General features: G+C 48.2%; 1 pseudogene; it reads left to right on the top strand.

Annotated features, from left to right (window-relative positions):
• Positions 1–6809: 6809 nt before the first annotated feature.
• On the top strand, positions 6810–8333 carry LOC123101453 (4-hydroxyphenylacetaldehyde oxime monooxygenase-like; annotated as a pseudogene).
• Positions 8334–12814: the final 4481 nt, after the last annotated feature.

Here is a 12814-nt window from a genome sequence, read left to right as displayed (position 1 = left end):
TTAAATAAAATAAAAATAAGTATTTTCCGGCTGTTATCTGATTTATCCATGCAATATAAAAATAGCCCGAAATAAAAGTTCTCCAAATGCCCTAAAATTTAATTTTCTGGAATATTTGAGAATATTTGACACTGAGAACATATCAGGGGGGCATCCACCTGGCCACGAGGGTGGAGGGCGCGCCCTACCCCCTGGGCGCGCCCTACCCCCTGGGCGCGCCCTCCTGCCTCGTGGTCCCACGGTGGCCCTCCTCCACTTATTCCTGCACCCACACACTCCTTCCTCCCACAAACACGAATATCCAGCTCAAGCACGAGTTCAAGCTCATTTTGCTGCCATTTTCGATCTCCTTGCTCAAAGCAGCTCTCACAAAACTGCTTGGGGGGGGGGGATTGTACCTTGGTATGTGACTCCTCCATTGGTCCAACTAGTGTTTATTCTAGTGCTTTATTCATTGCAAATTTGTGCTGCTTAGGTGACCCTGTTCTTGAGCTTGCATGTCAAATTTATATGGTCAAAAGTAGTTTTTGACGCATGATATAGGCTCTAGGCACTTGTAGGAGTAGTTGCTATCAATTTTATTGAGTTTGATTCAGTTTTATTTTGAAGTTACTAAAAATTTCAGAATTTTTCAGAAAATAATGAAGAGATTTTTGAGGGGCTCATCGAGCCGAAGCTCGAAGGAAAAGCAAAATGAAGAAGCAAATAAGCCCAAATATAATCTACCTCGCACCGTGGAGGTTTGGCCGTGTGAATGGCCTTCTAATGATTTCTTGAGAGCAGTCAGGATTTATGATGATTTTTATGAATTGGCTGAGAATGCAGGCCTCACCGCCTTCCTCCATGACCAACGCGAACAATATCTCTTACTTACAAATATCTTTGTGCAAAACTTTCATTTCCATGCTAAGAGCTCACCACCTACGGTGGAGTTTTATTTATATGATGAGCATAAGGAGATGTCACTTTATGATTTTTGTCGGGTTTGTTTGATCCCTTTCGAGGGCACGATAGAGGAACCACATCGCGGTGATGTGGATGGGTTTATTGGTACCATCACTGTGGAGGAAACGAGGAAGGTTTCCGATGCACGAATCACTAGCATACATTTTCCTGTTTTACGCTACCTTGCAATATTTGCTAGTTGCTGCTTAGTTGGTCGCAGAAACTGTGGAAACCTTAGTGTTCCTGATATTATTATTTTGTTCCACGGTTTATTCTCTGATAACTCTGTCAGTATGGGCGGTATTATTGCTAAACGGTTAAGTCTGAATCGTACAAAGGGCCCCATCTTTGGAGGCATCTATGCTTCACGTCTAGCTGCACATTTTAACATACCTATTAGGCATTATGAGAAGGAAGAAAAATTGCTACCCACTGTTTATCTAGATTATGAAAGTATGGTGGCACATGACTTTATTGTTAAGAATAGGGAAGGGGAGCTTAAATACAAATTGTTCTTTCATAAACATCATCCTGAGACTATTACCCTGCCTGCTCCCTCCTTGTTTGATTTATCTGCAGGCCAGTACCTTGTTTCGTTAGAGGCTATTCACGCCTACCGGAACCCTACATCAGCCACAGAGCCAGAGTCGGAACCACAAGCTGATCCTCCAGGACAGTCTAATTACCATTGGGATCTGGAGATGATTGCCAACGAGTGGCAATCAGAGTCTTCTTCTTCGCAGTACGACCCCAACTATTACTATGGATATTCGCCAGGCCAACCGTGGCCATAGACCAACTTAGGCCAAAAGCCTAAGCTTGGGGGAGTACGCATTTCCCACCGACATTACATTCATGATCACACACTCATTGCTAGATGTCGGTGCTCATACTTTTTCATTGTATCATCCATGCTAGTTTATTTTCCTTTTTATGCTTTCTTCTTGTGTGTTTAATAAACCTTAAGAAAAACCAAAAAAATTAGTTGTAGTTTTAATTAGTTTACTTTTCATGCTTGTAGTAGTAATTAAAAAGAAAACCCAAAAAGATTTTCTGTTCTTCTTTTGCTTGTTGGGAGCTCTCCCGTGTAAATAGTTTTATTTCTTTTCTTTTCTTTTCTTTGGGGGTCGATAGGAGAAGACCATGATTAAGTTGTTGAAGTGGCTCTTATATGCATTATTGTTGATCTGACAAAAGAGCACATATTGCCTTGTCTTCTCCTGTTTATTGAATGCTTGCAGATTCTAGCTTAGTCCAATGCACGTGCACTATTATTATTATTCACACTATTCAGTCGTGCAAGTGAAAGGCAATTATGACGATATATGATGGACTGACTGAGATGAGAAAAGCTGGTTTGAACTCGACCTCTCTTATTTTTGTAAATATGATTAGTTCATCATTCCTGATTCAGCCTATTATGAATAAACATGTTTGCAATGACAACTAGAGATCATAGTTTCTTGTGCCATGCTTGATTAGCTAGGAGCTTATAATGGTTTACCTTGCGTGCCAAGGAGACGCCACTTGGGCACCACACCCGCAGCGGCGCCCTCATCATCAACGAGGGCGGCAGCCCCTCCCCTCGTCCCCTCCACCTTGTTCGGCCGAAGACCGAGCCGGGGTTGCTCCCCGTCAAGAAGGAGCACGCGGAGATGTACGCCGCTGACGAGATCGCCCTCAAGTGGGCGAAGGCGGACTACGTCCACGAGTAGGTGGAGCGCCAGCGCCGGACCTGCAAGGAGATCAAGGCCCGACGCCGCGGACGCGATGAGGGCTGCGTCGTCGTCCTCGACAGCGACGAGAGGACGCGCCCGGGTCATCTAACCCCGCGCGCGTCGGCAACCCTGGTTAGGGGTGCAGCAGGGACAACGGCGGCTCCAGCAGGACGCAGTGCGGTGGTGACGACGACGACGGCGGCGGCGACTACACCTGGTTCTACAGACTCCTCGGCATGTAGAAGGCGGGCGGCAACAGCGGTGTAGTGTTGGGGAACGTAGCAATAATTCAAAAAATTTCCTATGTGTCACCAAGATCAATCTAGGAGATACTAGCAATGAGAGAGATAATGCATCTTCATACCCTTGAAGATCGCTAAACGGAAGCATTACAAGAACGCGATTGGTGGAGTCGTACACGCAGCGATTCAGATCGCGGTCGATTCCGATCTAAGCACCGAACAACGGCACCTCCGCGTTCAACACACGTACAGCCCGGGGACGCCTCCTCCTTCTTGATCCATCAAGGGGAGAGGAGAAGTTGAGGGAAAGCTCCGGCAGCACAACGGCGTAGTGGTGGAGCTTGCGGTTCTCCGGTAGGGCTTCACCAAGCACTACGGAGGAGGAGGTGTTGGGGAGGGAGAGGGCTGCACCAGAGGAAGGGTGCGGCTGCCCTCTCTCTCCCTCACTATATATAGGGGGAAGGGGGGAGGAGGAGGCACCCTAGGGTTCCCTAGGGGAGGGGCGGCGGCCACAGGGGAAACCCTAGATGGGTTTGGGCGCCCCCACCCCTAGGAAACTTGCCCCCTAAGCCGGGACGGATGGCTGCCCTAGGGGAGGCGCCCCCACCTCTCCAGGTTACGTGAGATGGGGTGGGAGGGGCGCTCAGCCCCTTAGTGGGCTGATGTGGCCCCTCCCCTTGGCCCATAAGGCCCCCAACGCTTGTCGGGGCCTCTGAAACCCCTTTCGGACACACTGGTCGTCATCCAGTACCCCCAGAACAATTTCAGACTCCAATACCCTTCGTCCAATATATTGATCTTCACCTCTGGACCATTCCGGAACTCCTCGTCATGTCCGGGATCTCATCCGGGACTCCGAACAAGCTTCGGTAACGACATACTATTTCCCATAACAACTCTAGCGTCACCGAACCTTAAGTGTGTAGACCCTACGGGTTCGGGAACCAATGCAGACATGACCGAGACATCTCTCCGTCCAATAACCAATAGCGGGATCTGGATACCCATATTGGTCCCCACATGTTCCACGATGATCTCATTGGATGAACTAAGATGTCGGGGATTCAATCAATCCCGTATACAATTCCCTTTGTCTACCGGTATGTTACTTGCCCGAGATTCGATCGTCGGTATCCCAATACCTCATTCAATCTCGTTACCGGCAAGACACTTTACTCATTACGTAACGCATGATCGCGTGGCTAACTCCTTAGTCACATTGAGCTCATTATGATGATGCATTACCGAGTGGGCCCAGAGATACCTCTCCATCATACGGACTGACAAATCCCAGTCTCGATTCGTGCCAACCCAACAGACACTTTCGGAGATACCTGTAATGCACCTTTATAGCCACCCAGTTATGTTGTGACGTTTGGTACACCCAAAGCATTCCTACGGTATCCAGGAGTTGCACAATCTCATGGTCTAAGGAAATAATACTTGACATTAGAAAAGCTTTAGCAAACGAACTACACGATCTTGTGCTACGCTTAAGATTGGGTCTTGTCCATCACATCATTCTCCTAATGATGTGATCCCGTTGTCAATGACATCCAATGTCCATGGTCAGGAAACCATGACCATCTATTGATCAACGAGCTAGTCAACTAGAGGCTTACAAGGGACATATTATGATCTATGTATTCACACATGTATTACGGTTTCCGGTTAATACAATTATAGCGTGAACAATAGACAATTATCATGAACAGGGAAATATAACAATAACCATTTTATTATTGCCTCTAGGGCATATTTCCAACATGTAGTAGGGCTAGGCGTAGTAGGCGTAGTTTGTTTTCTGTTTTTTGTACAAATTTGAATGAAATCGTCAAGTTTGGGCCGTGTTTGTACAAATTTGAATCAAATCGCCGAGTTTGCGCCAATTTGGGAGCGACCTGGGGGCGGCAACTGGGAACGATATCGCCCCAACACCGAAATAACATCGGTTCAACTCCAGACGTTGCTTTTTCGGCGTCTGGGGGGGGACGGCCGGAGATGCTCTAAGATTATATGTTGAACGTATAGCTATGACAGGGTTGGCCTCCTAGAAAGTGACAACTTGAAGCTAGCGGAGAGAGAGATGACGCCTCGAAGGATGCTCGCCATCAATTGTGGTTGCATCCCACTACACCGAGTAGGATGCCTGGTACAGTACGCAAGCGAACGACATGTGGTGGCTAGGTGCGTCTACATGGGACGAGGACGGTTGAGGGCTTGGTCCCCATATCCACACACACAAGACGCTACAACACCATTAACTAATAATGTCGAATGACTTTAAAGAATTGATAGAGCGATTACCATGTCACATCAAACTACACATGTATCATCCGAACTCCGAAATAAACAGTTCTTATTGCGCTAGAAAATCTAAGTCCATACTCGCTCTAATCCTTGCTCTCCCGCTAATCACCAAAATGATGCATACATACGTCAATAGCTTGGTTCAACCGATTCCACATGACACATATGTGGTGAGCAACCTACAAGTTTTTTGGCAGTATAGTGATATGGCATATGTGACAAGCAAGTTCAAAATAACCAACCGATCCAACTCTAAAAACGTAGAAGGCGCATGCCACGTGCCACCGGCGGATCAGGTGGTGAGAAGATGGAGTCCACAAGTCATTGACCTAGAATTTTTTTCATCATCCCAAAGGGATCTAAAATAACAGCAAGACAACATGTAGGTGTCATAAAATTAAGAGTGATAGCATGCATATCATGGGAATATTACGGGAGCGACTAGCGCTCAGTCGACGGAGAATTAACTAACTAAAGTTGTTCACAAATAACTAAAAACATATTCAGCATTATAAGAAATTGTCCATCTAGTGCAAAAACAAATTGTAGTGTTTATTTTTAGAGTTCAGAAATAAAGTCTTATAGGAATTTCAATGTTGGATCAAATGGTACTTGGTGTCAAATGAATTAGTAAACCTCCACCATGCCATTGTGAAAATTCTAAACCAACGGACTATTATGGGGTGTGTTCGTTCTGATTGGTTTGTTACCAATATTTGGCAAAATAAAAAGTTGCTAACATTTGGCAACCTTTTGTGTGATTGGCAACGAAAATTGATATGCAATCTATCTCTTGCCAACATTTAACAGCTGTCAAAATTTGACATGCCAATTTTTGGCATTAAATCAATTAGCCTCCTAATCCCCCCATCCCCCAAATTTTAAGCATCAAACCAATTAGACTCCTAATCTCCAACCCCCCTGCCCCCATCCTTTTGTGTGATAGGCAACGAAAATTGATATGCAACCAATCTCTAAACATTTAACAGTTGCCAAAATTTGGCATGCCAATTTTTGACATCAAAGCAATTACCCTCCTAATCTTCACCTCTAACTTTTTGTGTGATTGGCAACGAAAATTGCTATGCAACCATTCTCTTGACAACATTTAAGAGTTGCCAAAATTTGGCATGCCAATTTTTGGCATCAACCCAATTAGCCTCCTAATCTCTGCCCCCAACCTGTTGTGTGATTGGGAACGAAAATGGCTATGCAACCAATCTCTAGCCAACATTTAGCAGTTGCCAAAATTTGGCATTCCAATTTTTGGCATCAAACCAATTAGAATCCTAATCTCTACCCCAAATTGTTTGCGTGGTTGACAATGAAAATTAATATGAAACGAATCTCTAACCAACATTTAATAGTTGGCAAAATTTGACACTGTCAATTTTTAACATCAAACCAATTAGCTTCCTAATCTCCACCCTCCTCCCAATTTTCAAGGGGGATGCGGGCCCCTTGTCATTCTTTCTTCCAATCAATGGCTTCCAATCATAAGGTCCTTGCCAGTCACTTTATAAACCCCTGACGACTGTCCACGAGCAGCCGCACCTCATCGGTGAGCGAGCTAGCTAAACCTCCGGCCGAGACGATGGATATCTCACTACCCCTCCTCCTCCTAGCCGGCATCCTCATCCCCGTCGTCTCGTACCTGCTGGTGATGAAGCGTAGCACCGAGGAAGGGCGGCTGAAGCTGCCGCCGGGCCCGAAGCAGGTGCCGGTGCTTGGCAACCTGCACCAACTGGGACCTCTACCGCATCACAACCTGCGCGACTTGGCCGGGCGGCACGGCCCCGTCATGCTACTCCGGCTCGGCGCGATGACGACAGTGGTGGTCTCGTCCGCGGCTGCGGCGCGCAACGTCATGAAGGCCCACGACGCCGACTATTGCAGTCACCCCGCGTCGCCGGGACCCGCGCGGCTCTCCTACGGGCGCAAGAGCGTCTCCTTCTCGCCATATGGCGCCTACTAGCGCGACATGCACGGACTCTTCGCCGCGGAGCTCCTTGGCGCACGCGGCGTCGGAGCCGCCTGGGCCGTACGGCGGGAGCAGGTGGACAGGCTCATGGCCGCCCTGGGCGACGCTGCGGGGCCGGTGTCGTTGGACGAGCATGTGTTCCATGTCGCCGACGGCGTGATCGCCACAGTGGCGTATGGGAGCGTGTACGGCGCGGAGGCGTTCGCGGGCAAGTACGAGCGGTTCCAGGACGTGCTACAGGAGGCCGTGGACATGTCGGCCAGCTTCTCCGCCGAGAACTTCTTCCCCAACACCGCCGGCCGCCTCCTCGACCGGCTCGCCGGCATCGTCGCGCGCCGGGAGAGGATCTTCAGAGACCTCGATGGCTTCTTCGAGGAAGTGCTGGAGCAGCATCGAGACCCCGCACGCCCTAGGCCGGAGAGCGGCGGTGGTGACCTGGTGGATGCCCTCGTCAGAATCTGCGAGGAGCATGGCTTCATGAGGGACCACGTCAAGGCTGTCCTCCTGGACGCGTTCATCGGCAGCGTCGACACGAGCTCTGTGACGATCCTGTGGGCGATGTCGGAGCTGATCCGGAAGCCGCAGGTGCTGAAGAAAGCGCAGGAGGAGATCAGGGCCGTGGTCGCCGGCAATGAGCAGCGGGTGCAGCCGGACGACCTACCGAAGCTGACCTACCTGAAGATGGTCGTCAAAGAGACCCTGCGGCTGCACCCGCCGATTACGCTGCTTCTGCCGCGGGAGACGCTGCAGAGGGTGGAGATCGGCGGCTACGACGTGCCGGCGGGGTCGCGGGTGCTCGTGAACGCATGGGCCATCGGGAGGGACCCCATGAGCTGGGGGCAGGACGCGGAGGAGTTCGAGCCGGAGAGGTTCGAGGCCGGCGGGAGGCACGGCAAGGTGGACTTCCGTGGCGCTCACTTGGAACTGATGCCGTTCGGCGCCGGCCGGCGAATCTGCCCAGCACTGGTCATGGGGGTGGCGAACATGGAGTTCACGTTGGCCAACATGCTGTACGGCTTTGAGTGGGAGCTGCCGGAGGGGACGTTGGCCGAGAAGGTGAGCATGGAGGAGGCCGGTAGGCTGACCTTCCACCGCAAGACGCCGCTGGTGCTCGTGCCTACCCCATACGTAGTGTGACAAGCTCTGCTGCTCTGGTAGTGGTATATCGAGTTATACATCTGGCAAATATATCTTGAGTGAAGTTAGTTGAACAAATGAAGAAAATTGGTACATGCGCGCGTCTTGGGCTGGTAACATGAATCCTCCTTCACCGCCGCCAGCGTCCCCCGTTCCCTCCCTGCGTCGCCGCCCCTGGCCGGCATGCCGTGCAAATGTGACGATGCGGGGGAGCGCCCCAAACGCCACGCCGACGACCGGCGTGACCCTGCCAGCAGCTCTCATCCTGCGACGGCCGCCGGTCCCCTCCTCGCGACGACTGTTGCTCTCCGCCGCACCGGTCTCCTGGTCGCACGGACCACAGGGGGGCGTTCTCGCTCCCGCTCCCGGCGACGGACTGGCGCAACCAGCACCGCCGCTCCCCTTCCACGGTTCACCGTCGGGAGAGCTGCCGTTCCCCTTCTCGTGGTGGCCGATCCGGTTCCCTCCTCGACCCCAGCAACAGCCCGCCCCCCTGCACCTTCCTGCCGGTATCAGCCCCAGCGTGGTGAACCGAGCTTCCCCTCCTTCGGCATGGTGCGGGTCAGGGCCGGTAGGGGGGCATGTGGAAGAAGAGAGGGCCGGGCCGCGGCAATGGCTCAGCCCTCCCTGCTGGTCCTCCTTGCGATCCGGCGGCCTCCGCTTTGACCGCAAAGCTCCATGAAGACCACTCCTCTGACCTCACGAAATACTTCAACTGCGGCATCGCCGAGCACTCTCAGGTGGCATGTACGCGTCTTGAGTGCTGCTACATGTGCTCAGACCCCGGTCATCCGGCGTTCCTATGCCCAGACGGCCCGGTGTCGGAAGAGTTGATGATGTACCGGCATGGGATCGAGGGCCTCAGCTACTTCCACATCGAGGTGCCTGACATCCCTCCGCCCTCCCCCTCGCTCCTGCGCCCTCCCCCTCGCTCCTGGCGATTGTCACCATGCGTGATGGGGTGGCTTCTCTGGAGATGATCGAGGCGGAGTGATAACCCGCAAGTATAGGGGATCGCACCAGTTTTCGAGGGTAAAGTATTCAACCCAAATTTATTGAATCGACACAAGGGGAGCCAAAGAATACTCTCAAGTATTAGCAGCTGAGTTGTCAATTCAACCACACCTGGAAACTTAGTATCTTGAGAAAAGTATTTAGTAGCAAAGTAATATGATAGTAGTGGTAACGGTAACAAAAGGTAACAGTAGTAAAAGTAATGTTTTTGGTATTTTGTAGTGATGATAGCAATGGCAACGGAAAAGTAAATAAGCGGAGAACAATATATGGAAAGCTCGTAGGCAATGGATCGGTGATGGAGAATTATGCCGGATGCGGTTCATCATGTAACAGTCATAACCTAGGGTGACACAGAACTAGCTCCAGTTCGTCAATATAATGTAGGCATGTATTCCGAATATAGTCATACGTGCTTATGAAAAACAACTTGCATGACATCTTTTGTCCTACCCTCCCGTGGCAGCGGGGTCCTTACGGAAACTAAGGGACATTAAGGCCTCCTTTTAATAGAGAACCGGAACAAAGCATTAACACATAGTGAATACATGAACTCCTCAAACTACGGTCATCACTGGTAAGTATCCCGATTATTGTCACTTCGGGGTTAACAGATCATAACACATACTAGGTGACTATAGACTTGCAAGATAGGATCAAGAACACTCATATATTGATGAAAACATAATAGGTTCAGATCTGAAATCATGGCACTCGGGCCCTAGTGACAAGCATTAAGCATAGCAAAGTCATAGCAACATCAATCTCAGAACATAGTGGACACTAGGGATCAAACCCTAACAAAACTAACTTGATTACATGATAGACCCCATCCAACCCATCACCGTCCAGTAAGCCTACGATGGAATTACTCACGCACGGCGGTGAGCATCATGAAATTGGTGATGGAGGATGATTGATGATGACGATGGCGACGGATTCCCCTCTCTGGAGCCCCGAACGGACTCCAGATCAGCCCTCCCGAGAGGTTTTAGGGCTTGGCGGCGGCTCCATATCGTAAAACGCGATGACTTCTTCTCTCTGATTTTTCTCTCCCCAAAACACAATATATGGAGTTGGAGTTGGAGTCGGAGAGGCAACAAGGGGCCCACGAGGTAGGGGGGCGCGCCCCCCACCCTCGTGGAGAGGTGGTGTGCCCCCTAGCCTTCATCTTTTGGAGGTATTTTCATATTTTCTGAAAAGTTGCTCCGTGAAGTTTCAGGTCATTCCGAGAACGTTTGCTCCTGCACATAAATAACACCATGGTAATTCTGTTGAAAACAGCGTTAGTCCGGGTTAGTTCCATTCAAATCATGCAAGTTAGAGTCCAAAACAAGGGCAAAAGTGTTTGCAAAAGTAGACACGTTGGAGATGTATCAACTCCCCCAAGCTTAAACCTTTGATTGTCCTCAAGCAATTCAGTTGACAAACTGAAAGTGATAAAGAAAAACTTCTACAAACTCTGTATGCTCTTGTTATTGTAAATATGTAAAGCCAGCATTCAAGTTTTCAACAAAGATTATAACTAACCACATTTTCAATAACGCATAGGTCTCAAGTTTACTCATATCAATAGCATAATCAACTAGCGAGCCATAATAATAAATCTCGGATGACAACACTTTCTCAAAACAATCCTAATATGATATAACAAGATGGTATCTCGCTAGCCCTTTTTGAGACTGCAAAACATAAATGCAGAGCACCTTTAAAGACCAAGGACTGACTAGACATTGTAATTAATGGTAAAAGAGATCCAGTCAAGTCATACTCAATGTAAACTAACAGTAATGAATGCAAATGACAATAGTGCTCTCCAACTGGTGCTTTTTAATAAGAGGATGATGACTCAGCATAAAATTAAACAGATAGGCCCTTCGCAGAGGGAAGCAGGGATTTGTAGAGGTTCCATAGCTTGGTTTTGAAATAGAGGTGAATAATATTTTGAGCGGTATACTTTCATTGTCAACATAACAACCAAGAGATGGCGATATCTTCCATGCTACACACATTATAGGCGGTTCCCAAACAGAATGGTAAAGTTTATACTGCCCCTTCCACCAACAAGCATCAATCCATGGCTTGCTCGAAACAACGAGTGCCTCCAACTAACAAGAGTCCCAGGGGGAGTTTTGTTTGCAATTATTTTGATTTAGTTTGCATAAAGCATGGGACTGGGCATCCCGGTGACCAGCCATTTATCTCGTGAGTGAGGAGCGGAGTCCACTCCTCTTGAGAATAACCCGCCTAACATGGAAGATACGGACAACCCTAGTTGATACATGAGCTATTCGAGCATACAAAATAGGATATTTATTTGAAGGTTTAGAGTTTGGCACATACAAATTTACTTGGAACGGCAGGTAGATACCGTACATAGGTAGGTATAGTGGACTCATGTGGAATAACTTTGGGGTTTAAGGGATTGGATGCACAAGCAGTATTCCCGCTTAGTACAGGTGAAGGCTAGCAAAAGACTGGGAAGCGACCAGCTAGAGAGCGACAACAGTCATGAACATGCATTAAAATTAATCAACACCGAATGCAAGCATGAGTAGGATATAATCCACCATGAACATAAATATCGTGAAGGCTATGTTGATTTTGTTTCAACTACATGCGTGAACATGTGCCAAGTCAAGTCACTTAAATCATTCAGAGGAGGATACCACCCTATCATACCACATCACAACCATTTTAATAGCATGTTGGCACGCAAGGTAAACCATTATAGCTCATAGCTAATCAAGCATGGCACAAGAAACTATGATCTCTAGTTGTCATTGCAAACATGTTTATTCATAATAGGCTGAATCAGGAATGATGAACTAATCATATTTACAAAAACAAAAGAGGTCGAGTTCATACTAGCTTTTCTCATCTCAGCCAGTCCATCATATATCATCATAATTGCCTTTCACTTGCACGACAGAACGATGTGAATAATAATAATAGTGCACATGCATTGGACTAAGCCGGAATCTGCATGCATTCAATAAACAGGAGAAGACAAGGCAATATGGGCTCTTTTGTCAGATAAACAATAATGCATATAAGAGCCACTTCAACAATTTTAATCATGGTCTTCTCCTATCGACCCCCAAAGAAAAGAAAAGAAATAAAACTATTTACACGGGAAAGCTCCCAACAAGCAAAAGAAGAACAGGAAAATGTATGCTAGTGATTCGTGCATCAGAAACCTTCCTTGTTTCCCCTATAGTGATAGTATCAATAAACCCCTCCACATCATCGTGATGTGGTTATTCTGTCTTTCCCTCAAAAGGGACTAAACAAACCCGACAAAAATCATAAAGTGACATCTCCTTATGCTCATCATATAAATGGAACTCCACCGTAGGTGGTGAGCTCCTAGAATGGAAATGAAAGTTTTGCACAAAGGTATTTGTGAGTAAGAGATACTGATCACATTGGTCGTGGATGAAAGCGGTGAGGCCTGCATTCTTAGC

This window comes from Triticum aestivum, chromosome 5A, assembly GCF_018294505.1.
Source record: "Triticum aestivum cultivar Chinese Spring chromosome 5A, IWGSC CS RefSeq v2.1, whole genome shotgun sequence".
Classification (NCBI taxonomy): Eukaryota; Viridiplantae; Streptophyta; class Magnoliopsida; order Poales; family Poaceae; genus Triticum; species Triticum aestivum.
Note: the sequence above shows the minus strand (reverse complement) of the source record. Positions and strands in the feature narration are given on the sequence as shown.